Raw genomic sequence first — 26,276 nt, 5'->3', positions numbered from 1 at the left:
AGACAGATAGACAGATAGACAGATAGACAGATAGACAGATAGACAGATAGACAGATAGATAGATAGAGAGACAGTATAAAGATTTTATTCCTAATAAAATATTATCAAGTTTAGTTAGTATATTTTCACATTCCTTGTAACCATTTTGACTAGAAAATCACACTCATTTTACATCCCTTTACGTTTCACTTTCACCTCCTTCAGTAATCATTCTCCCTCTCCTTCCCCCCACACTTCTTTCCTCTCCAACGTATCTCTGGCCTCCTTCAGCTTTCCAATGCAGTATACAGTAATTCTTCCACTTGGACACACCAGTTTACTAAGACACCATTCATGGCCCGGGTTCGATCCCGAGTCTGGTCAAGTGGGATTTGTGGTGGACAAAGTAGCGCTGGGGCAGGTTTTCTCCGAGTACTTCGGTTTCCCCTACCAATCTTCATTCTACCAATTGCTGCACAATCACACTCACCTATCACCTGGGGCTGGTACAGTAGGCCAGAAGTGGCCGCAGTACAAGGGACATAGTCCCACCCCACTTATTCAGCAGTAATCTGNCATTTCGAAACTTTCCAGATGTTTCTTATCTACTGCCCTAAGTGTCCATGTTTCAGCCCCATACAGAGCTATGCTCCAAATGTAGCATTTCACTAGTTTCTTCCTAAAATTTAAGTCCAATTTGCTGGTAAAAAGATTCTTCTTCTTGCTAAATGCAACTTTTGCCATGGAAATCCTAGATTTAATCCCACCCCACTAGCAAGAAAAAAAAAAGACACCATTCATACCTCGAAATGAAGAAAGTACCTAATACGAGTACTCCTTATACAGTATAAGCAATGTGGAGCCTTTTCTTGAGTTATATTACGTATTTGAGCGAAGTTCTCTCCCTTATAATGTGGATAAAGTGCTTCATAATGTTTGTAGTAACATATCAGAACCGAACCCTCCAGATCAAGAAGTTTAACTTTATTCATTCTGGTCCGTCACACTAGTTAATTATTATAAAATGATTTGACAACACTGTCCAGTGTGACTCAGTATATGTAAAGGCATTATATATATATATATACTGAGTCACGCTGGACAGTGTTGTCAGATCATTTTATAATAACCCCCAGATCAAAATTTCACCCCAACATAGAATTACGTAAATAAAGGTCAGTCCGTCATTTGGAAGGATATAATGAACAGTCTGATGTGGAGTGTAGTGAATTGTGTAAATATTAAATGGAAAATTAATGACTGATGTGGCATTTGCATGATGCAGATCATAATCATCACGTAATTAAGATTAAACTTATGTTGTAATATTGTTGGTCAGTGGCACAAAATAAATACCTGTGACTACGCTCAATCTCTTTTGGCTGCTGGCTGCTTACTACAATAAATATACCATTGGTATGCAACGGTCAGCCCGCCAATTGGCTGGCGAAATGGCTATCACGCGATTGGCTATCTATGGAGTCCGTGCCGCGATATATGATATGCAATGTTTCGGTGAAAGCGTTACGACACTAGAGGTTGTGTTTTCTGTGTGATTCGTGCCGAAGGTTAATAAGAGAAGTGAATGCAGTGAAATTCAGTCAGACATTCAAAAGTGAGCGTTTAAACGAAAATATTAAACTAACCCTCTACAAGGCACTGATCAGATCAGTAATGACTTACGCTTGTCCCGCCTGGGAATTAGCGGCAGACACCTACCTCCTAAAATTGCAGCGCAAACAAAACAAGGTTTTGGCCACCATTGGAAATTTTCCAAGGTGCACACCACTCCGCGACTTGCACACAACTTTCAACTTTCAAACAAAATTGTGCAGACGACAAGCAGAAGTCATACAAAATCATGAGGATGAACATGGTCGGGGTATAAGACAAGGTGAAGCCAGACACAGAAAATATAAGATGCTTAAACTTGGCGGTGGTCAAGCTTACGACCGTTCAAATGACTAAGTTTTCGTTGTAGCATAAGATATTTAAGTTAGGCATGATCTGCTCTGTAAAGTCTGTACTGGCAGAGGACTCGTTTGTAGTGCAAAAAGAAGAATTTTCGAAAACAAATTATAGGTGCGAAATATACACTTGACGAAAGGTCAAGTGTATTCATAAGAGACAAACCCATGTTCTCGTCAGAGAGGATGTTACATAAGGACTATTAACGCAAGAGTTCAGTTGGGAAATAAAATCTCTGGCCGTGGGCCTCAAGGGGCCTGACGCCAAGCCGAATTGATTGACGGTAAACCGCCAGTCGTAAAGCAACTCTGACTTTGACTCTGACTCTGAAATTCAGTCAGCCCTTGATTACCTCCACCGTGACCCCTCGAATCCTTGGAGGCGACAAAAAGGGAAGTCTCAAATCTGAGACAGCAAAATATGGTCGTGATTACCAAGGGACTCGGAACCGAGAAAGGCTGCGCTGGCAAGGGCCAATAGCATGTACAAAATACAGACCCGTCCTCTCGTCAGAGAGGGAGCTCCACAAAAACAAGACAGTAACTGTCAAACATGAATAAATATCTGGTCATGAGCCCCAGTTAACTGGACACCAAGAGTTAACTGACTGACCGTCAGTCGCAATGTGACTTCGACTTTAAAATTCAGTTCAGTTATAAGCTGGAGGAGCGAATTGAAACCAGGAGTACAGAAGAATACAGGAGGTCATAATGTGAAGGTCTGGAATGTGATTTGAAGACTTATGTGTGCTACAGTGCGGTGGTATTGGGAGTGTGTGATATATTTCCTACATCCGTGAAGACTAGACTGAAGAGATTAGCATGGAGTTATAGTAAGATGTGTAAATCAGCAAGAGTGTAATAATTATTTGCAGTTACGAACTGTAGGTTGTTAATAAATCCAATTACCAATCCAAACGCGCGACTTAGTCACCTATGCACGCGACAATATCCTTAAACAGAAGAATGGAAGTCTCAGGAATATTTGTGTTTCATATCATGTACAATTTTATTTACACTATAAATCTTTCGTTTTATGTCCGACAACTCATGTTCACGCTGCAGCGACTGCATTCTTGTTCCTTATTAAAAATATTCCACGCTCCACACTCGGCTCGGAAGTTAGCCATGCTGTGGTGTTTATCCGTTCTGTCCTGCTTNGTAAAAGAACCTCATATCCCCAAAGGGGATCACTGAGCCAAATTCCAAGACGTTTCCCGCCCAACAATAGTCTCTAAGGCCTCTGATAGATGGGGGAAGCATTATAGACACCGCTAAGCAAGTGGCCGAACTCGCTTGTTCGGCGGGACTGATGGTACGCACTATTTATCGGTAAGGTATAGAGACTGAGAGAATATCATAGAGGGAAGCACAGTAGATCAAAATGGTCGCGGTGCATGGGGAAACCGACCCTCTCTAAATAATAATAATAATATATGAAAACATTTCTTTGTTTATGTCTGTAATTTGTGTTTGGGTCTGTGGAGAGGACTTCAGTTCTAAAATATATCTCGCAGTCTATAAACTTTATTAATAAACACATGTCCCATGACTGACAATGAATTATATTACAGTTATCCTTTATATCCTTCGTCCAGAATAAGAAACCACAGTTTACACCTATACAAAACACTACAAAATAAACACATACTGTTTAGTGTGCTAATTCTACGTACAGAATAGACCTGTATTCGTAATCACTACCTTCCCCCTCGAACAATGACGTATGTGAAGCAGATGATCCTATTTTCTGTTTTACGATTTTCCACATTTACAGCGTCACTTCACGCGCACGGCCTGCCCCTTCTCCCACGAAGTCCCACAGCTTCAAAGTACCGCCATCAGCATGATATTAATTCTACATAGCGCACTGCAGAAACACGTGACATTCGGAACCATTGCGTTTGGGTCGTACTACGCCTGTACTCATATGTAAATGCGTTTACGGCGATGTTTCTGTCAGACATACGCTGGTAGCCCTGCTCAAATTTTACCGTGACAGAAATTATTTAAAATACTGTTTCTTTTAGAGAAGTGAATATGTCACACAAATATAATATGTTTCACAGGAGACCATTATTCACTTTTATTTTATGTATTTATAGTCTTTTATGAAGAAGATGCCAACACGTACAATTAATTCCTTACAGCAGAGTCAGCCTTGAGGACTCAAAGAGTCACATATGTATAGAAATTATGTTAACCATCAACACAACAGGATACAACCAATGAAGATAGTCACATATGTAGTCACGAGATTCTCCGCCTTTCGTGGAACTGAAATTTCATTGCTGCGTTCACAAGAACCTTCCACTGGTTCCTATCATGAGCCAGACGAATATATTTCACACTCTTTCCCGTTATTTATTTAACATCCAATTTAATGTTATCCTCCCGTCAGCGCTTATTTCTTCAAAGTAACCCTTTACACTCACTACCTTCGAATACGCGGTACCGTAGGTGGTTTAGGCACTACATTACAAGCCGGAAGGTCGCGGGTTCAGGTCCCGATGAGATCATTGGATTTTTTCAATTGACCTAATCCTTCCAGCCGCAATATAGCCCTGGGGTCGACTCAGCCTCTAACAGAAATGAGTACCAGAAATATTCTTGGGGGTAAAGGGCGAATGGCGCGTAGGGCTGACAGCATTGTCGCCATCTATGAGCCGATTATCTAGAAAATGCGGGAGCCTAAACATCTCAAAACCCTATGGGCCTACACGGCCTGTTACAGGGATATCTTTACTTTACTTTACTTTAATTCCGAATAAGATGCTATACGTAATTGTCACGGATCCCATGCCGAGCTCGTCGCCTTCCGGTCGATGTGATCACCCTGGTAGCATCTGCTGAGGGATACACATCATGAAGCTTGTTCTTGCGCAGTTGTCTCGTCACTTCCTGTCTCGTAGAACCAAGTATTCACTTACACATACATACACACCCACCTACCCACATACACATTTTTATTCAAACATAACATCTCCATGTCGCATTGTTCAGGCGGGTGTGTTTATGTGTGCATGACTGCATATACACGCGGTCGTATGTATACTCCAATGTATACATTTATATATGCAATACATATACGTGTGTATGTAGCTGTAAGTAGGTTTGTGTGCCTTATCTACGTTACCTTCAGCTAGAGAGATGCTATAAATCAGTTAATTCTCAAAATGTAATGTAGTAATATTACGGCCTATAGAATTGTGAAAGAACAATAGACCACTGTAGATCGAGGTTCAAGGGCCCAGAAGGCCTACCCCTTATACATTCATTCATATAGGATTGTGAGATGTCGAGGCTCCCATATTTTCTAGACAATCGGCTCACAGATGGCGGTGAGGTTTTCAGCCTTTAACCCCGACCCCAGGAAGATTCCTGGTACTCATTTCTATTAGAGGCTGAGTCGACCCCAGGACCACAGTGTAGCTGGAAGGATTAAGTTAATTTTAAAAATCAACCCCATCGGGAATCGAACCCGAGACCTTCCGGCTTATATCAAAGTGCCTCAACCAACTAACCTACCGCGTGAGCCGTTCTATTCTTGTAGTCTTTATAATGTTATAATGGAAAATTAACGAGCTCTTCGCTGTGTTTGTGAGTACCGCCCACAGCATCTGAGTGGTGGGTGTTGGGGGGGGGGACTGATCGAAGCGGGTTCTGTTCAGTGTACACACAAAGGTACAGATCATTCAGTCTTATTAGGATACACGGCTGTCATAGGTACAGTCACGTGGTAATGACTAGGCATGGGGTTTGGGTTAGTGATTGGATTTATTGAACATTTCTAAGTCTTAGTTAGTTAGTTATTGGAGAGGATGGATTTCCCCATGCACTTAGACCTATCTTGGTCCATTGTGCTTCCCTCTATGATATTCTACCGGTCTCTATATCCTACCGGTACTGGTGCTTACCATCAGTCCCGCCCAGCCAGTGAGACCGGCTCTACTAGCTGTTCTAAGTCTTAACCATAAGCAGTTACAAAGCACTCACTCTGCTGATCACTACAGCACGAGCTAAATCTTCTCAGTTCGCCATGTCGTCACGTGCCCACTGACTGTTTATTTAGCCATTACTCGGTAATGCACAATTCCATTATTTCAGCTTCCTGCCATTACGTCACAACACTAAAAGAACAAACAATGATCCATCATTGCAATGTTGGCCTTTGAATTTCAAGAAAATACCGTCCCTTTCACTGTTTTTCGGTCTCCCCTCGCAATGACTACCGGCTGCTAACAGAATTCTGTTGAAAAGAACGTGTCTAATTCCGATCCTGTTTAGCCGTTAACTGCACACCCACCTTCTGTGATGGAGGGTCGCTTCTTGTTGACTGTATGCGATTATTTGCATATGTGGAGGTTACCTCCTCTGTCCAGAACCTCAGGACAAACAGACTGCATTTCTTCAAGTTTCTGATTTATGTTACTGAATAAATCCTAGTCACTAAAATAAGGAAATACCCACGCCATAGCCCAAGCGGTTAGTCGCTGGCTTCCCACAGCGGCGGCCTGGGTTCGATTCCGGGGTCTGATCAAGTGGGATTTGTGGTGGACAAAGTGGCACTGGTGCAGGTTTTCTCCGAGTACTTCGGTTTCCCCTGCCAATCTTCATTCCACCAATTGCTCCACAATCACCCTCACCTATCATCTGGGGCTGGTACAATAGGCCAGAAGTGGCAGCAGTACAAGGGACTTAGTCCCACCCCACTAGCAATAAAAAACATAAGGAAAAATAGGAGAGGTGTAGAATATATCGTTACAAATTAATCTCCTGGGAAGTTATCAGTTTTTAAACTTAAGTGTAGACGACATAAACCTTAACAAATTAGCTGTAAAAATAAGATTAAGTCTGTTAGAATTTGGTTTCGCGATGAAGGTCATGAGCATTCGAATTCCATAAGAGTGAGATTAATTCGCTTAGTGGGGCTTGGAGTCCAACTGGGTCCACCCAGCATGGCGGCCACTGATTGGTCTATTGTAGTCTGCCCCGGGTGATTATGATGATGGAGAATTTGGTAGAATGAAGATTGGCGGGGGAAACCGAAGTATTCGGAGAAAACGCGCTCCAGCGCCACTTTGTCCAACACAAATCCCATTTGATCAGACCCGGGATCGAACCCGGACCGCCGCGGTGGGAAGCCAGCGACTAACCGCTTGAGCTATGGCGCGGCCTTATCAGTGAGATTCTCCATTACTATATTTCAGCATCCTGTCGCATTAATTTTCACCTATACACATATATGTCAGTCTTAGATACAAATTTATTGTTTCATTCTGTCCTCCTTTCGCTACGTGATTAACAGTTACCTGATGATGACCAGGCACGGCCATAACATGTAGCGAGGCGTAGTAGAAAATGAAATAACAAAGTTGCATTTGAGACGGAGGTATAAATGTATCTTTCTCTCTCTCTCCTGTAGTTCCCACTCTGGAGCATAAGGTATCCGTGAAAAGCTTTGTTTCACTTCAGTTTCTTAATCCTAAGGGAGAGGGTAGAACTCCTTGGACGGAGGATCAACCCATGGCAAGGCAACTACCTACACGAACATAGATTAAATGCAGACAAACATCCATACCTTGAGTGGAATTCGAACCCACGATCCCAGTGATCTAGCTAGCGAAGACATTGCATGCCTTAGACTACGCGGTCAATGTGACCAGCTATACGAATATATGTCTCTATTAGTGGATTTATTACGAACGCTTCTACAATGACTCCGTCTTCAGAGTATAATTGTATTAGCAATGAGTAATTTGGCTGTATAAATCCACACAGTTAACTCCGATTTGTGCCACCTTGGTCCATAACATGTGCTTCTATGTCCTGGACTGAGTGCAGTAAAACCAAACATCGTCCCATTCATTTTCAATACAAATATTATATATATGTAAGTTGTAGTGTACGAAACAGAACACTCACCAGACGGTCTCCGTTTTCGATTTCCCCTGGCTGAGACCTGCAAACACTGCCTCCCGCAGAGCCAGTATAAGTACCGAGGTGTTTATCTACAAATGGAAACATCAAACTTTTAGTGACCGCCCCTCCCAACGTCATCAGTCAATGTGGACGGTGAAGGGAAGGGGTGGAGTTTTCAAATGAGAACAGAAACAGAACGAAAATAAATCTGTTTGGACACATCGAGCAGATAAATGTATTACTGACTTCTTATTCAGAAAGCTAACCGATATGTGTGCACGTGGGGTTTACTGCAAAATTGGCATATAACCTATGGGAACTTAAGTGTCATTTATTGATGTTATGTACCAATGTTTGGTCTGGACAGTCAGTGACAGATATTGAAAAGCAGAGCAGTAAGGGCAGTATCTACTGACATTTTACTGTAGCAGTCTGGAAAGAGAAATCTGAGAAGAATATCTAAAATTAAGGACATGAAGCAACAGGAAGGTGGATACATTTATGCCGTTATTAGGGAGCTCAAGAACGTCAAGATGGAAGGAACATATAGAGAGTGGCCCAAAATTCAGTTAATCTAAATCATTCTTTTCCAGATTAACGGGAATGTTCACACTTTAACCCTCCAGTCAATCCTTAGTACGGTAGCGCAGCTTTGTGATATGTGCTGAACATGGTGGATTCCATTTCGAAAGATTTTTGTAAATTCAAATAGTAATAAAGAGATTTTTTGTTTCAGTATATATTTTACTAACCAAGTTAACTGAGTTATGGGCCACTCTGTAATAGGCACTGGGAGTAGGGATAGATGGACATTTGCAACTTACTCGCAAATCCTTAACGTAAGAATATATTTCATATAAACCGGTATATATGAAAAGAAAGTGTTAAAATGGGGGGGGGGAAGCAGAGGAATTTATGTAGGATACTGGTTAGAAAGCCAGAAAGAAAGAAGCCACTGGGAAGATCAAGACGTAGGTCACTGGACAATATTAAAAAGGATCTTAGAGAGATAAGATTGGATGGTATGGATATGATTGATCTGGTTCAAGATAGGGACCAGTGGAGGTCTTTTGTGAACACGGTAATGAACCGTCGGGTTCCATAAAATTCTGGGAAGTTCTTGAGTAGATGCACAAGTGGCAGCTTCTCAAGAAGGGCTCAGTTCCATGAATCAATGTATATTAAAGTGGATCTTGAATATTTCAGGATATGTGAACACGGTAACGAATATTCGCATTTCATTAAAGGTGTAGAATAGCTGACAAGCTAAAGCACTTTCATGCTACCAGGAAAGAAAGGCTATAACAGCGTGTCAATCAGTTTTTATTCTGCGGTAGATGCATATGCACTGCTTGTTCCCGCATATTTATAGCTTGGCAAAGCCATGCGCACTCGCGATGAGACCCGAGTTAACAAGCATGAAGAAATGTTTACTTCTACGTACAGACACTTACACAAACATGGCGTCTCAACATAAAGCGCCGTGGGACCAAAGAAGATGTGTGATCTACAACATTAAATTTAATGAAGAGGTAAAAATAAAGGTCTTATAAATTTCTAAGCAATTCAATTTCAAATTTAAGTCGTATTGCTTAGATTCGTAATGGAATGCAGTGAATATTATAGTTTTCATACAATATGTAGTGTTCCAGCTATTTCATTGCGGTCTTCAAATCATGACCTCTCTCCATCACGTCATGTCGCCTCAAAGTTTTGCCACAATTTAAGGCAACGTTATCTTCCTGAACAATCCTGAGACCGTCCCCGAACAGCACGGACATACCCCGTAGCGCGCTTCAATATGTAACCCCGTCATGTCAGCCTAGCATGTAGTACAAACTTCTAAGCAAGGGGTTTCCATTCAAGCTTCTATTTGCATCTTCCCTATAAGCGAAGGCTTATGGAAAATAAGGAAACAAACACAAACAAAAAACACAGCGAAAAATATACATAATTTTTCAATAATTAATAACTCATACATTTTTTTTTCATTGGCACTACAGCTCTCATTTGGGCCTAGGCCTACCTCCATGAAAGTCTCCGTTTCACTTCGGTTTACTAGTCTTCAAGTGCATACAATCCCATTTACTACTTCTACACTAAATGTTTTGGCAGTATGCTGCCGGACCATACGGTAGGACTCCTTGGGCGGGTGATCAGCTCGTCGCAAGGCCTCTACCTGTACACAAACACAGAAAAACGCACACAAAACATCCATGTCCTGAGTGGGATTCGAACCCACGATCCCGGCTTCCGAGCGAGCGAAGACAGTTCATGCCTTAGACCGCTCGGCTACTGTGACCGGCAGTGTATAATATTAATGTTTTAGAATTCAGTTCGTACCTCACAGGAAACATCCGAACCCACGGTCCCGGCTTCCGAGCGAGCGAAGACAGTTCATGCCTTAGACCGCTCGGCTACCGTGGCAGGCAAACATGATTTTTACAACAGACATTAATGGAGCTGATCCCAGTGGCCGCCCGGTCTATGACAAGAAATGTCTTTGCCCGCTAGAACACTGGGATCGTGTGTTCGAATTCCACTCAAGGCACAGATGGATGCTTGTGTTCTGTGTTCGCGTTGCCTTGTGCAGGTAGCGGTCTTGCGATGGCTGATCCTCCATCCAAGAAATCCTACCAATTATCTATATTAAATCAATTCTGAAATGGTAACACACTAGAGAGCTTAAATTGTCGAAGGAACAAGTAGAAGAAGATAGATTGATGTAAGTTGTTATTGTTAGTGGGGTGGGACTAAGTCCCTTGTACTGCGGCCACTTCTGGCCTATTGTACCAGCCCCAGATGATAGCTGAGGGTGATTGTGGAGCAATTGGTGGAATGAAGATTGGCAGGGGAAACCGAAGTACTCAGAGAAAACCTGCCCCAGCGCCACTTTGTCCACCACAAATCCAACTTGACTAGACCCGTGATCGAACCCGGGCAACTAACCGCTTGAGCTATGGCGCGGCCAAGATTGATGTTAATACTCGTAACGAACTACAGACCTTCAGTGGATTGGTACAAGTTTCTTTAATCATCGTCCTAATCATCACGACCATCTTCAAGGGTTGTACTTGTGAGTCCGCTCCGTCCTCAAATATCAAGTCATTTAGCTTCCTAGACCACGTCTTTCTACCGTTTGATAATATTAAAGTTGTAAGATTTGAGGCTTTCACGGCGGTGACTATGAAGAAAGCAGTCNCTCAATATTAAAGTTGTTTGGGAGGTTTTTCTGATGGAATACTATAAAGTTATTCCAGTCGCTTGTTCTTCCTATCACGTACCGTTTGTTCAGCTTCCTAATTCTTATTTGCAGCCCTACTGCTTCGCTCCTTTCTTTGTCCTACAGGACATAACCTGCTACATACCTTAGAAAGGCATTTATGCTGCTTTCATTCATATTTATTCTGTTCCGAGAGTCCATGCTTCGCTTCCAATAACATTTTATTTCATATTAATTTTCTATATGCGTCTCAAAAAATTCCATTGACAACGTAAGGTAGGGTAAGAATGAACTTAGTATGAAATGTAAAACTTTGCAAGAACCAGGCACTGAATTATTCCTACTGGTTATTAAATTCAGGTTTTGAAGTAGAGAGGTTGGAATATCACATAGTCCTATGCTTGACACTACTCGCCTCCGTGGCGCCGCTAGGACGTTGGAAGGATTCAGAGAAAATTGAAGGATTTTATTTTCTAGTCGGAAGGCTTATACATCATCATGTCCTTGTGTTTGTCCACGCCATCAAAGTTTGAAACAATTGGCAGATTTTCATAGATTGTATAAGGGCAAGAAATTCTGAGTGGGAATATATTTTTCACCCTTTCTTTTTTATTCTTTTAAGAATATAAATAAAATCCGCGGCGTCGCATCAAATCGATATTCAGATTTCCTTTTGGAAGCATAATTTAAAAAAAAAGTCTATCTTTCAAAATGGAAATATGTATAAAAAATTGTATAATCTGTATAACTCTTAAAGTTATTTCATATGTTTTCCTAATGAGGTACGCGGTAGAGTAGTTGGTTGAAGTACTATGCTACAAGCCGAAAGGTCGCGGGTTCATTTCCCGATTAAGTCATTGCATTTTTCTATTGAGCTAATCCTTCCAGCCGCACTATGGTCCTGATGTAAACTCAGCCCCTAACAGAAATGAGTACTAGGAATTTTCCTGGAGGAAGGGCGATTAAAGACTGACAACCTCACCGTCATCTGTGAGCCGATTGTCTAGAAAATGTCTCACAACACTGTAGGCCTTCACGGCCTGTTACAAGGATAGCTTTACTTTCTTTGAGCAATTTCTAACATGAGACAGGGCGAAATGTAACATGATGACACACAAACTTAACTTATTGGGAAACTTTAATTCATTCACAGAATGGAAAACTAAATTGCGTAATTATTAATCTAATATTCCTGGTTGCTAAGAGTTTCACTCCGAAGTATTTGTGGTTTTTATCTTTCATTTGTGTCTCCGTCTGTACTTTATGCGACCAAATAGAGTCAACGGACAAGGTAATTTACAGAGGACCTTCTACTTTGTCAACACTAATTGCGTTGCAATTAGGGCCAGATAAATTACACTGACAACTTGTCTTTCCTGAACGGTTTTAGTGAACTAGTGAATGACAGGCCGACCACAGTGGGCGCGCGGTCTAAGGGCTTGAACACACACAGCGACATCGGTCTTACGGAAAAATGTCGTACAATTTTTTTTTTGCCGTACCACCTCCTTTTCACACTAGAGCGACCAAATACATTTCTTTGCTCTCCGACTGCCGTACGGTAAATGTCGCATGTCGTCATGTTTGAAAGCTAAGACTACACTTTATATTCTACTACTTGATGCGGCATGAACCGTACGGACGTCGTACGACCGATGTGGCTGTGTGTGTTCCAGCCCTAAGACATGAAAAACTTTCGCTCGCTCTAATACTGGGATCGTAGGTTATAATCCCAATCGAGGCATGGATGGTGTCTGCGTTTATTCTGTGTTTTTGGCTGTTCTGTGTAGGTAGCGGTTTTACGACGGCCTGAATTCCCGTCCAAGGGGTCCAACCGGCTGTCTAAGATAAAGAAACCGAAGTGAAACAAAGCGTTTCACAAATTCTCTGTGCTCCAAGTGGGAGCAACTGGAATAAAGATAAATAAGAGCACATGTGTAACTGCTGTGTTTTAGCAGAATGATGCAGATTTATAGATATAATTATTTGAAAAGTTCAATCAAAGTGTTTCTAGTGAAATTGTTTCCCGATACATTGGTTTAGTTTCTGATCACTGCTTTATTTACGAAATAATTTGGCTGATAAAACATAAGAATGGAAACTGATGTATCAAGTACTATCTAAAACTCCAAACTAAAAGAAAGTAGAATTCTTTATGATGTATATGTTGGGTTACTGCTCCTGACTTTTAATCGAGAGTAACCCACTTTGAATCCCGGCTGGAACGCCTAATATCCTAACTGGAGATTTTTGTGATCCTCCTTAACCTTGCTCAGACTTAAGTCACAATGTCAGGTGGAGAATATTTGAGAAGAGGGTGATGAGGAAAATATTTTTTATATTAGAGTAAAACTGTAGCCTTGATGGAGGCTGGAAGAAGGTGTATAATGAGGAGCTTAACAGTTTTCTCTCTTCACATATTAATAGATTGATTAAATCAGAGAGAATGACATAGGCGGGACATGTAGCACGTACGGGACAGTGAAGAATTCTTACAAAATTCCAGTTTGAAAATCCGAAAACAACGAGTTTTCTTGGAAGATCTAGAACTATACGGGAGGATAATATTAAAAGGAATGAGGTGTCACAATACGGACTAGATCCATCTGAGTCAGGATATGGTCCTGATCCTATCCCTTGTGACAATGTTACTGAAACTTCCGTGCAAGGCTGGGAATTTCTTGACAAGCTGAAGAAGAACCCTGCTGCATGGAGTTATGTAACACATAAAATAGGCCAGAATTTTGGGGATTTTCACGAAACTCAAAGGGGTATTCTTATTTAGAATGGTTTCGGTAACGTTCGCAGTTGATTCATGTGCCTGTGTTTCTCGTATCACTTGTCGTCACAATAATGAGAGAGGGTTCTGCAACCCGGCCGCAGGCGCTCCATCCAATTTTGCGATGATGTTTTCCTGGTTATGTATCATGAAATTTCAATTTCACACAACATGTGACACGTGCGCTCTGCAACATTTCGTATCTTTAACCGTATAAACAGTATTCTCCTTGTCAGTTCTCTGAATCTTTGCTCCACAACTAAAGCCCGTCTGACTGAAAGTGTCATACTTCTGACCTCCGGAAATATCATCCTCTTGACGCTGTATAAAATATGCAATTATAAAAAATTCGTAAAATAGATCAGGAAATAATTAAACTAAAACTGAATTCCTGCTCTCCTTTACAAAATGTACAATTCAACTACAAATTTTCTCATGACCATAGGTTTTTTCTTTTAAAATTCCGTGGTTGGAAAAAATAGTTTCGCATTCTTTACACTTGAGCCAAACTGTAAAACAAAACAGGTATGTAAATAATTCAGGTGTCGGATTTGAAGGAAAGTCTTTTGTATACGAATATATATATTTAAGTTCTCAACACTAAAACGTATTCACGGAACCCTCAAAATATCAGAACCCAAGCGTTCTGGCCAAAAGTTATGCGCCACGCTCCAAGCAAGAAATGAATTATGGACCACATGAAAGTAAGCAAGCAATTTAAGGTAATTTTATTACCACTAACAGCAAACAATCACACAAATATTATAGTTAGATATATCTTATTTTTCTACGAAATCGCCATGTTTTTAATGATGTATTGTCTAACAGCCTAAAAGTTTCCTTATTGGATCACAATAAAACAATTTTCTATTTGCCCTAATTCATTTTTCATTTATTCCGTCCATGTCCGAAACCTATTTCGGACTCAGTTTCCGTTGTACAAATTCTTCAGTTACCACGGACACAATATTACTCGTATATTTTATATTCAAACTCGCTACATTACAGTTGATGATCAACCAGACCGCTCACCATCCTTCCTTTGAATCCGTATTCATCCGTAAACACTTATCTGGCTTTTAATATTTTTTAGAATTCTATCAATGCTACAGTCTTGTTAAACACGTCACAGTATTTACAGCACTCAAAAATCGAACAAAATATTGCATATTTCCATCATAATTCTCAGTGCTGCCAAGATTGTTGTAGAGGTAAAATGAATTTCCTTATAATTATGGACTTCCCACCACACAAAGCCTACCTATTCGCCATTACAAGCAAATAAGGGGAAAACAACTCGTGTGCAAGTCAACCTTTGAAGTCATGTTTCATTTTTTTGCATTCATAAATGGATGAATGGTAACGCGTTTACGACCCTGTGCGTGTCTTTACTTTACTATACGTGGCAAGTTAATATTTGTTATAGTAAAGATAACACCTTAATAATGTTCAAAATTCTGTCAGCCAGGGGATTTGAAGGTTAAGAGCATTGCATCCTGGTCTTTCTTCTATAGTTCCCTGCCGGCATCCATAGCAGCTCCACCCTGAGCACACTATCTGCACGCAGTTCTGTATCACAAGCGGAGGTACCCCACAATTCCGTCACGTGCAATTCTCCTTCCTCATACAGCGGAGAAGAAAGGGATGGAATGATAAGGGAATGACGCCGAGAGGACCCAGTTGGACTCCACCCCCCACTAAGCGAATTAAAAAAAAATTATTGTCATGAAACATCTTCGCGCCTTTTGTATATCAAATTCTTCTTAAGAGTACATTTCATGTATGTGCTAAATGCCTTGCTTATTTCAGAAATTAAGTCAAATTTTCCTCAAACTCAACCAATAAATAGACTTCACTACCATGTTGGTACTCTATATGAGTGGAAGTGGACTCAATTGTCAACATTTCATAGGAATATATTCTGTTCATCTTCAGAGTCGAATTAATTGGACTGACAATACAGTAGATTATACAGGCTAAGTGAGGAAATGGTGGCCTCTCAGAGCCAAGGGATGGAGACAGGAGATAGAGCCCTGCCTTACCCAATAGGAACAATGAACACGGAATAGCAAGAGAAAGTCTTTCTCTATGATAATCGTGTTCTTCCCTTAGGCCATTTACGCATTTCGTTGAGAAGCCAGGAGTTTTCATCCTGAAAGACCTCGGATTTCACATCTCAACTAATCTGTTCGTTATATTTGCATTAGGCCTCTGCATACACACAATCTTTGTTCTGAATTATTTACTGCCCAGAAACCCACGGCAGCGCCACGTATCTATTAAGAACGTAAAATTGGGAGACAAAACAAAAGCTCCCATTGTTGTATTGTCTGTGTACACAATGAGAACAGTCCGCGGTGTGGCCCGCCGAAGTAAGGCGCGCTACGAACGCAGACTCCATTACAAGTTCACAACCAATAACAATAATTCTGGCAGTTCATTCAATTGCGAAAGGGCAAATGCAATGTATGAATCACAATGCCAAGTTCGAAGAGATCGACAGCAAAAAGCGATTTAAGATGGGTATATCCTATGATAACAAAAGCCGAAGGCGGGTGAAAGCGTGGATTTAGTTAATGTGTACGGTGTCAATGAAAACAAAAGAAGTGTTTGTCCGCCTTTAGTTTGTTTCATTGGCGGAATTCTGGGCCTACATGAAGGAATTGTTCCTTGTATTTAATGATGTTAACTTTCTGTCATGGAGTGGCCAAAAGTCATTATAGAAATTTTGGTATAAGAATAAAAAAAAAAGAAAATGTTTAAGGAATCCGAAATTTTGTTTTATAAAGGACATTCAAAGAAGAAAGAACAGAAGAATTTTTGTCAGTTGTTTCGAAATAATAAATTTCAAATAGCTCAGCCTCCTTCAGAAGATAATATTCGCTCAGCTATTATTGACCTTACTCTGCTATTTTACACTACATGTTTCAGCACTAATGTGCCATCTTCAGGTGCGTTTTCTCTATGGACGTCTAACTACTGCGTTGTATGCCCTGATGTCTTCATGCAATGCAGTAGTTTAACGTGCATAAAGACACCCGAAGACGGCACATTAGTGCTGAAACATGTAGTGTAAAAGTGAAGAGTAAGGTGAAAAAGTGTGTGCACTGTAAGACGGTTATCATAAATCATGGACATGAATCAGTGCAACAGGACGCTAAAATATAACATTATTAATGACCTTTCATATTAAACCAAGGTTCATCACCATGTTCACACGAATCTGCCACAGATCCCTACAGTCAGCCAGATTAATTCATTCCATACTCTGAAACTGTATTTTTAAGTTTCCTTTAAATAATATACTCTAATCCGTGTCTAAATATCCATAGTGATCACTTCCGCTCAGGTTCCGTATTTCTAGATTCCTGCTACTTTATTTGCAATGGATTTCAGCTGCCATTACGTCAAAATACCTCTAGAGGTCGCCATGTTACTTCACTGATTTCTCAAATAAATCTTTCTTAGCAGGACGCATGCCTTTTAAAGATCTACCACTACGTATCTTCCGAAGTTCAGAATCGAACGCTGTCGATGTTGTGAACACCGCAAAAATTCGCAGTCATTTTTTTTTATAATTTTTTGATAATTTCAATTATGTTCGTATTGAACTTCTTGAAGCCTATAATATTGTGACATGACGCCTAAAAGCCAGAATAGTGTAGCAGAGTAGACGTTAATTGCTAGGTAACGACTCGTTAAACAAGTTCCCGCACGAACGAATACGTAAGAAACAATGGAGGGATTGTTATCAAACAATGTTTTCTGTTTGGGCGGCTCCGAGGCTATACAATGGGGATCCCAGGCCAGCTGAGAGAAAGAATTGAGGGAGTCTCTTGGGACGACAGTCGAAGTTGATTGAGAAACAATGAAAAGAAGTAATTAGTCTGTGTAAAGAAGACTGCGTGTGTGCTGCAGTTACACTCAGACAGGTATAATTTCTGTGTTGAAATCCGTTGCCAGGATAAGACTGCTGAAGATTGATAAGACTTAGTTTGTCCTAATGATTTGCAAAGTTTGCAGATCATCGATAACGCTACAATTAATTGTAGTTACGTGTTGTTTATACAAGTTCTCAATAAAATTAATAACTAATCCATACTCCGCCTGTAGTGACTCGCCCTGAATAGTGACAGTGTTAATGTCTGTACGAATTCGAATTGAACCAGGGGACAGACTGGAGTATTGACACATATTCATTGTAAATAAAAGCAGGAAGCAACAAAAGGAAATTACTGAAATGTATGAAATACCAGCAGGTTGTTGTAAGGCTAAATTTATGGAATTTTATTTGAGAGTTAACCTTTTCAAATCTTCTGTGTTACTGTGTTTCGGTAGTCCCTCCAAGGGAATGTCTGCCCAGTAAATTTAAATATGCAACGAACAATTCCTCCCATATTTTTTACATACACAAACTAATTCGTCGTGATTATGTTTCACATAGCAACTGGTGTAGCGGTAAATTTCGAGACTCATATTCTGGAGAAATTCTGTTCGAATCTTAGCTGATCCACCAGCTGAAGTTTGTCTTCGTTTGCTCAGTCCCTCCATAAAAATTTCAGTGTAATAGTTCTATTAGGCTCCTACCACTTCCTTTGAAATCCTTTCCAATTCATGATTTCATCAGTCATACAAGACGACTCTTCATATTCCAGATACTGATGTGGTCATAAAATGAAATAACTGTATTACATTCCCCAAATAATAGACACGACATAATCAGCATAGTTAAAACAGCGCTGTAAAGACGAAACATCAAAATATAATCCGAAGAAACGCTTAAAATATGTCTTCATTACCTGTTTTCAGAGACCATGAAAGTTCTTGCATATATAAACTATCATTTATTGTGCTTTCTGACAGCTGAGTAATAAGGCCTCATGTAAATTTGTGTCACCAGTGAGTGAGAGTATAATGATGCGCAAGTACGAGTGTAACACTAGAGTCGTAACAAAGTAGGAAAGCCATAATCCTGTCGTGCTGCTGTGACAATACGTGCATATATACATCATGTCTAGCGCATGCGTTATACGTGCCTTTGCATTGTGATGAATATTTTATTGTTGCAGTGAGCTGTCACGTGTTTCACGGAGCCTGGCTTCATGATGGCCGGATTAGTTCGCATCATTACACCCTTTTGTTAGTCAGTCCCTCTGTAACATTGGCACCTTCATGGTCGGATTGATGCCCCACTGTGAGCGTCCTCAGTGCAGCTCTATACGGTTTCTGACCCTTCCAGAATTGCTGTCGGATGGACGCTTCAAGGAGCTACTCAGTGACGATATATTAGCTGCAATGACTGTTTAGCTTTGGACGATGTAACAGGATGGTCTCGTTAAATGACCTTGAAAATACTGGGGAGGACGGGGCAGTCGCCTACTCAACGTACCAATCGAGTACGAAAAATGTAAGTTCAAATAATTGCAGTGAAGTCCAAGGTTCGAAACGTGGCGTCTCCCGAATACAAGTCGTAAGTTTTACCTCTTCAACAATATTACTATATTGACATAGAGAGAAACCATGAGTACAATAGTGTACTCTAGTTTGGAGGACATAAATTTCTCAAATATATAGTTCGCGATATTAAATCCGTTCTTGGCCTGGACATTAAAAAACACAAAACAATTTTTGATAAATATAATAAGAAATTATATAAATATTGTCACGTGTCCGGGATTCCGTGACAAATAATTGTGGGTTCCGAATTAGACGGAGCTCTTTTATTGGATATCTCGTTTACAATCAGAATTCAGATCACTCCGAAATAGCGTCTTCCGGGCAATGCGACCTGACTGTCATCTCTCACGTTTCGTTTCCTGGTTCTTGACTGAGCTGGTTTCTTCTCTGATCTCAGCTCTGCTCCGTTTGCCACTGATCTGACCTCTGATCTAGTCTTCTCTCTGGTCTCATCTCTGCTCCGGTTTTCTCTGACCTGCTCTGTCCTCAAGTCAAAGTCACATTATGACTGACGGTCAGTCAGTTAGTTAAGTCTTGGTGTCGAACCCCATCTGGGGCTGTTTGACTGTTACGGTCTTGTTTTCTGTGGAGGGCCTTCTCTGACGAGAGGACGGGTCCGTCTTTTGTATATGTTGCTGGTCCTTGCCAGCGCAGTCTTTCTGGGGTCCGAGTCCCTTGGTACTCGAGACAAAATATTAATTACTCTCTCAAATTTGAGACTTCCCTTTTCGTCGCCGGAGGTACGTGCTAGCGTAGTTGGTTGAGGCACTATGCTACAAAACAATGGGTACCGGGGGGGTAAAGCTGACCACTCACTTCCAGGTAGTGCCGAGGTCAAGAAAATGTGGGTCTATATATCCATTCATGTTGTAGTGATTCATCATTCCAACACAGGGACAACTTTACCTTACTGCGCTCGATTAACAGGAGAACACAAGCTCCGTTCGCTTCTTAACAGATTTCAGACGGACGAAGCATGGTCATGCAACATAAGACGAACTCGCCATATGCCTACCAGGCCTATCGTGGCCGTGTTGATTTCTGAGGTCGGGCCGACACTGTAACTGTCTCGTGCAGCTTGTGAAACCTCACGGTTATTTCCGAGAAAGAACAGGTCGAAAATTCGAATCCAGTAATTCTAGAAGAAATTTGGTGCTGAAGAGTCCTGTCTTTTGGACTATAACGTCTGGAATCCGTTGAAATTCAGCAGACGTTTCGGAGAAATATGTCGCCTCTATCTTCAGTATAGGAGAATAAGCAAAGCAAGAAATTAACATGAAACAGGCAGCAAACACCTTTCTACCACCTGTTTCATGCTGGTTTCTTAAAGTACGTCGAAAGTGATTAACGTTTCGTATGAATAAGTCAAGTCCATCTTCAGGATATGACAACAACTCAAGCAACATGAAGTTGGCATCAAGCTGCTTACTACTGCCTGGTTCACTCTGGTATCTTGTTTGTTTTACACTTATATCCAGCGATGGATGCGATATTTCTCCGAAACGTCGGTTGACTTTCAAAGGATTTCGCACCATTCTATCCCACAAAATACAACTCATTATAACCACCAATGTCAAGACCTCAAATCCTATAAGATTTTTATTAATTTGATATATAATCCTTCTTTATTTAACGAGCTGTACCATTTGGTGTGCTCATACAGTAGCTAATTAGGTCGGAAAGTGTTTATGAAGAGGGAATAAGTACATATTTTAGAAAGAGGTGGTCGTAGCATATTTATTTAATACCCTTGCATTTCCGTGATATACGCTAACCGTCTTACAGTGCACACAATTTTTCACCTTACTCTTCTCTTTTGCATTACATGTTTCAGCACTAATGTGCCATCTTCAGGTGCGTTTTCTCTATGCACGTCTAACTACTGGATTGCATGCCCTGATGAGGCTCTGCCAGTAGCTACGTTACCGCTGGTATAGCTCTCAGGGTCCTTGGTATACTCAAACCCTCTCACCACGATAAGGTGGAGACACCAACGAGGGGGCTTCATACTAAAATGACTAAAATATATATTCGTCATATATAATAATAGATTTTAAATATTACAACTTTTCAGGATTCGTCATCCTTACGTCGTATCTCAACACGCGAATCACGCCAATCCTCTGTCGGAGCACTCTTCGTACATTCATGTGCATTGTGCTGTTTGTTGTGTCTTGCTCCTGCTTGCGTTGTACTACTGGATATGTGTGTCTCTTTTTCTTCCTGCTTCATTATATTCCGTTATTTTAATTTGGGCGTATTTCGGTATTAATCTATTCTTCAAACACGTCTTATTAAAATTTATGTTGGCATTGCAATGTAATAGTTTACGTTTACAATTCATGTATTGGTATACGCTTCTAGTATGATTACTATTAATAATATCCAGTAGTATAACGCACGCAGTCACAGGAGCAAGACACAACACAGAGCACAATACACACATGAATGTAGGAAAAGTGCTCCCACAGAGGAGGATTGGTGTGATTCGCGTATTGAGATACGACATAAGGATGACGAATCCTGAAAAGTTTTAATATTTAAAATCTCTTATTATATTTGACGGATATATATTTTAGTCATTTTAGTATGAAGACATCAGGGCATGCAAAGCAGTAGTTTGACGTGCATAGAGAAAACGCACCTGAAGATGACACATTAGTGCTGAAACATGTAGTGCAAAAGAGAAGAGTAAGGTGAAAAAGTGTGTGCCCTGTAAGACGTTTAGCATAAATCATGGACATGAGTCAGTACAACAGGACGCTAAAATATAACATTACCCTTGCATTTGTCTGGAGGAACCGAAAACAGCAAACATCACAGGGTCACAGTGTCGGCTGGGATGATGCCAGGATTTTGGAAACTGAAAGTAACAGCGAGTATAAGAAATATAAGGGATCGGCTCATATGGCATGCTTACCAATCCAATCAGTCAAACCAGTTTGGACATTTCTCCTGTTTGGATCCCCCTCAGCAGCAATTAGGTTTCTAACTCACAGAGAAGTTCTGCATGACGCGAGAGGTTCTTCATGGGTTTCCATAAGGTTTCAGTCTCAAGTGTTCAGGTTACTCCGCAGATGACACTAGTGGTAGGAGATTAGTTCTTTCTAAGGGGCCCAACTGAGCAGGTGTCTACCTTTCTCACCTGAATACGGAAACATATCCAGTTTCCGAAATATCATGTCCTCTGTTACCTAAAATTCCGGAAGATGGAAAAACTCCAAATATTACAGTAATTCTGTGTGTCATCCACCATCGCTAGAACCCTTTAGAATCTTAATTCAGGATAGCCAATAGGGTGAGTGATTTTCGAACCGGATACAATACAGATCTATACATAAAGCTCTGCAGCCGTCTGTCGGTTTGTTTCAACGATATGCCTTCTCGGCTTTCTGTCATGTCGTGCTTTGGATTGCGCTACGATTCGCTGAACCCCTTGTATGTGACTAAACAAATCAAAATAACAGACCTACAATTTCGTTTTTAATATTTGCTCGAAACAAAATTTTATCAGCCATGTCAAATTATATAAAGATTATTTTAAAAAAACGTATTTTCATATTGGCAAACAAAAGTGGTGTATGCCTTGATTTAAATATAAAATCAACTGTAGACACCGCGGCAGAAAGTAGTGCGTGACGTTTATTATTTCGCCCTTAAGTTCTTGCATGCTTCGCTCCCTCCCGTCTATAAACCTGTGAACCGATGCAGAAAACGACACAGGGAAATTTACGATCGGTTCGTTCAAAGAAATATGTGCGTGTTTTTTTCATAACTCATGAGGCCAGAGTGAGCAACAGTACAAAATGATATATGGGCCTAACAGAACTACGTATCTTGTATGCATTTTGAGAAATGTCTGTTTGTTTACATATATATTATATTCCTTATCCCAGATACCTCATCTCATCTATTCACCTACGTATCTGTCCCTCTCTTTCTACCTGCATGCCTATATATATGCTTGTCCGTCTGTCTTTCCATTTGTCTATCTATCTAGCAAGCTAGCTAGTTTTCTGCCATCTATCCAGCTACTTATCTACTTGCCTCTCCCTATTTGTATCTCCGTCTGTCTGTCCGTGTGTCTATCTGTCTATCTATCTGTCTGTCTATCTACCTATATCTGCTTATCTATCTATCTGGTTGTCTGTCTGCCTATGTCTGCTTATATATATATACTTACTTACTTACTTACTTACTTACTTACTTACTCATGGAGCTGAGCCCATCTGGAAGAGCCAGCAATTCTGCAGCTACTCGAGAATTTTCCAGCATTTTATGGAACCCGAAGGTTCACTACCGTGTTCATAAGAGCCCTCTACTGGTCCTTATCCTGAGCCAGATCTATCCAATCCATACCATCCCATCCTATCTCTCTAAGATCCATTCTAATATTGTCCACCCACCTACGCCTTGGTCTTCCCTGTGGTCTCTTTCCTTCTGGCTTTCCCACCAATATCCTATAGGCATTCACCGTCTCCCCAATTCGTGCTACATGACCTGCCCACCTCATCCTCATTGACTTGATCATTCTAATTATACTTGGGGAAGAGCACAAGTTGTGAAGCTCCTTATTATGGAGTTTTCTCCAACCTCCTGTCACTTCATCTCTCTTCGGTCCAAATATTCTCAACACCCTGTTCTCAAACACCCACAGTCTATGTTCCTCCCTTAAAGTCAGAGACCAAGTTTCACACCCATACAGAACCACAGGCAAAATTATAGTTTTGTATATTCTAATTTTTATGCTTATATATGTCTGCTTACCTATCTATCGATCTATCTGCCTGTCTGTCTGCCTTTGTCTGCTTAACTATCTGTCTGCGTGTCTCTTTCTATCTGCCTAGTTGTATATCTGCCTATCCATTTATCTGTCTAGCAATCTATATATCAATCAATATATCTAATTTATATATCTATTATTTTATTTGTCCATCCATCTATTATTGCAAGTTATAATGATTATTCACTTACCCTTTTAGTTCTAACTACATTGGGCATTGAGAAGCTAATAGTCGTTCATCTAGATAAGAAATTCCATGTACTTTTAGAAACCGAATGTTCATTACTGTGTTCGTAACACCTCGCATTGGACCCAGTCCCGATCCAGATGAATCCAGACCAAATTTTCAATTTTAATTTCTTTCACATTTTAATATTATGTTCCCATATAGCCCACATTTACCAAGTGATCTTTTCCTTTTCGTTTCCCGACTAATTCTCTTCGCTTACATGCATTTACATGTTCTTCCATCTTATCCCTCTTTACTTTATCAATTTCGCAGTTTCGTCCTCTTACACTATTTCATAAAATCGTCTTTCTTTTCTGTAATCATAATCTAAAGTGTTAAAATCTCGCCATGTTTGACTTTGTTCTCACGCTGATCTTGCATATTTGTGGCAGGAACAGTTCACACATAATTCTGCGCGCAAAACCGCTTTCTATTCCGACTGAGTGTATTCTGCGCACCACTTACCGCGCACAGCAGCAGCACCGGACCAGCGAAGCTCCAGATGTAGAATGGAGACGACAGCCAACATCTGGAAAAAAGACGGAAGAATACTCAGTTTAATGAATTTCTTATTGCCGTCCCACAAACTGTGCAGTAAACATACTCTATTATTAATCGATTCGTTCCGTGTTCCGAAATGTTTCCAACTCCTACAGATATCTCCTTCATCCGCTCCTTCTGCCGTCTGCAGAACTCGAGACGGCTATTTCCGGAGCCGCGTTACAGAGACGGAAGATCTTAAATATATAAAAGAAACGGGATGGAAAAAAAATCAGTACCGTTGCAACTCGACGCTCGCTTTCCTTTCTGAAAGTTCATCTGCTGTAGCTGGCCTGTCTTAGGCAGAATTTGTAGGGACGAAGAAATCTGGAAGCTGATGTCTCTCTCTCGCCGTAGCTCTTTCGTAAAAAATGTAAAAGTAACTGATAAGAAGCAGAAGTGACGTCATCTTACTCACTTCGAGCGATAACCTTCATGTTTATTTATGGCCGATATAGCTCGGATGACCGAGGGGTTGGGAATCGAGTCCCAGTAGGGTAAAATATCTTCTCCACGTCGTCCAGACCGGCTCCGGGGTCACCCAAACCTCCTATCCATTGGATACGGGGGGGGGGTTCTCCGGGTGTAAAGCGGCAAGGGCATGTAGCTGACCACTCATCTCCAGCTAATGCCGAGATCAAGAAAAAGTGGATCTATACATCCACTCCCCCATACGCCTTCATGGCCCAGTGCTTAATTAGATTCCTTGAAGTGTTCTGTCTTCTGGAATGTCTTGCCTTGTAGCCTGGAAGAAGTTAACAGAAGTTTAGGAGGAATGTATTGCTACTATCTTCAAGTTTAAAGAGTGTGTCCAGGAAAATAATAGTCTGTTGCTGGCTGCTTCTTCGTTACAATTAATTATTGTGTACATGTACAACAGTTAAAACTGTGGGATATGAAGACTAGAACCTCGACCGTATAGAAATATATTCTCTTTCAAGTATTGAGGTGTTACAACAAGTTTTTCAAAACCTGTTTCATTTCCATTTAAGTTTTATTGAAAGCATGTTTTGTTGTTTGCTGCCGTGGATAAAGATATTTGTCGCAAATTTCAGTATATGCCAAACCAAATCATATGTGAATTGATTGAACAGTTAGCATATTAAAATTAAAATTAAAATTTAATTTGAAACTTGTTTCCTTTTTCTACCTGGTACAGATGGGTAAAAAATGGTAAAGCTATCCCTCTAACAGGCCATGGAGACCCATAGGGTTGTGAGACGTCGATGCTTCTACATTTTCTAGACAGTTGGCTCAAAGATGGCGGTAAGGTTGTCAACCTTACGCGCCGGCCACGCTTTACTCCCCAGGAAAATTATTTAATTAATTCCTGGTACTCATTTCTGTTCGAAGCTGAGTCAACCCCAGGGCCATAGTGCGGCTGGAAGGATTAGGTC

The 26,276-nt window shown here is 40.7% G+C and overlaps 1 protein-coding gene and 1 long non-coding RNA gene across 3 annotated transcripts in view; one reads left to right on the top strand and one right to left on the bottom strand.

Moving 5' to 3' along the window:
* LOC117282910 overlaps positions 1-24,868 on the bottom strand; it is a 32,702-nt gene extending 7,834 nt beyond the window's left edge. The window contains exons 1-2 of the long non-coding RNA XR_004513835.1: positions 24,805-24,868; positions 7,872-7,957 (exon numbers count right to left, since the gene is read on the bottom strand). This is a non-coding gene — a long non-coding RNA (uncharacterized LOC117282910). The remainder of the gene's footprint in view (positions 1-7,871; positions 7,958-24,804) is intronic.
* The window catches only part of LOC111871804 (probable glutamate receptor), a 276,486-nt gene that overhangs the window by 138,418 nt on the left and 111,792 nt on the right, over positions 1-26,276 (top strand). The gene's annotated exons all lie outside the window — the stretch shown is intronic.

The sequence above is a fragment of the Cryptotermes secundus genome, unplaced genomic scaffold (assembly GCF_002891405.2).
Source record: "Cryptotermes secundus unplaced genomic scaffold, Csec_1.0 scaffold428, whole genome shotgun sequence".
Taxonomy (NCBI): Eukaryota; Metazoa; Arthropoda; class Insecta; order Blattodea; family Kalotermitidae; genus Cryptotermes; species Cryptotermes secundus.
Note: the sequence above shows the minus strand (reverse complement) of the source record. Positions and strands in the feature narration are given on the sequence as shown.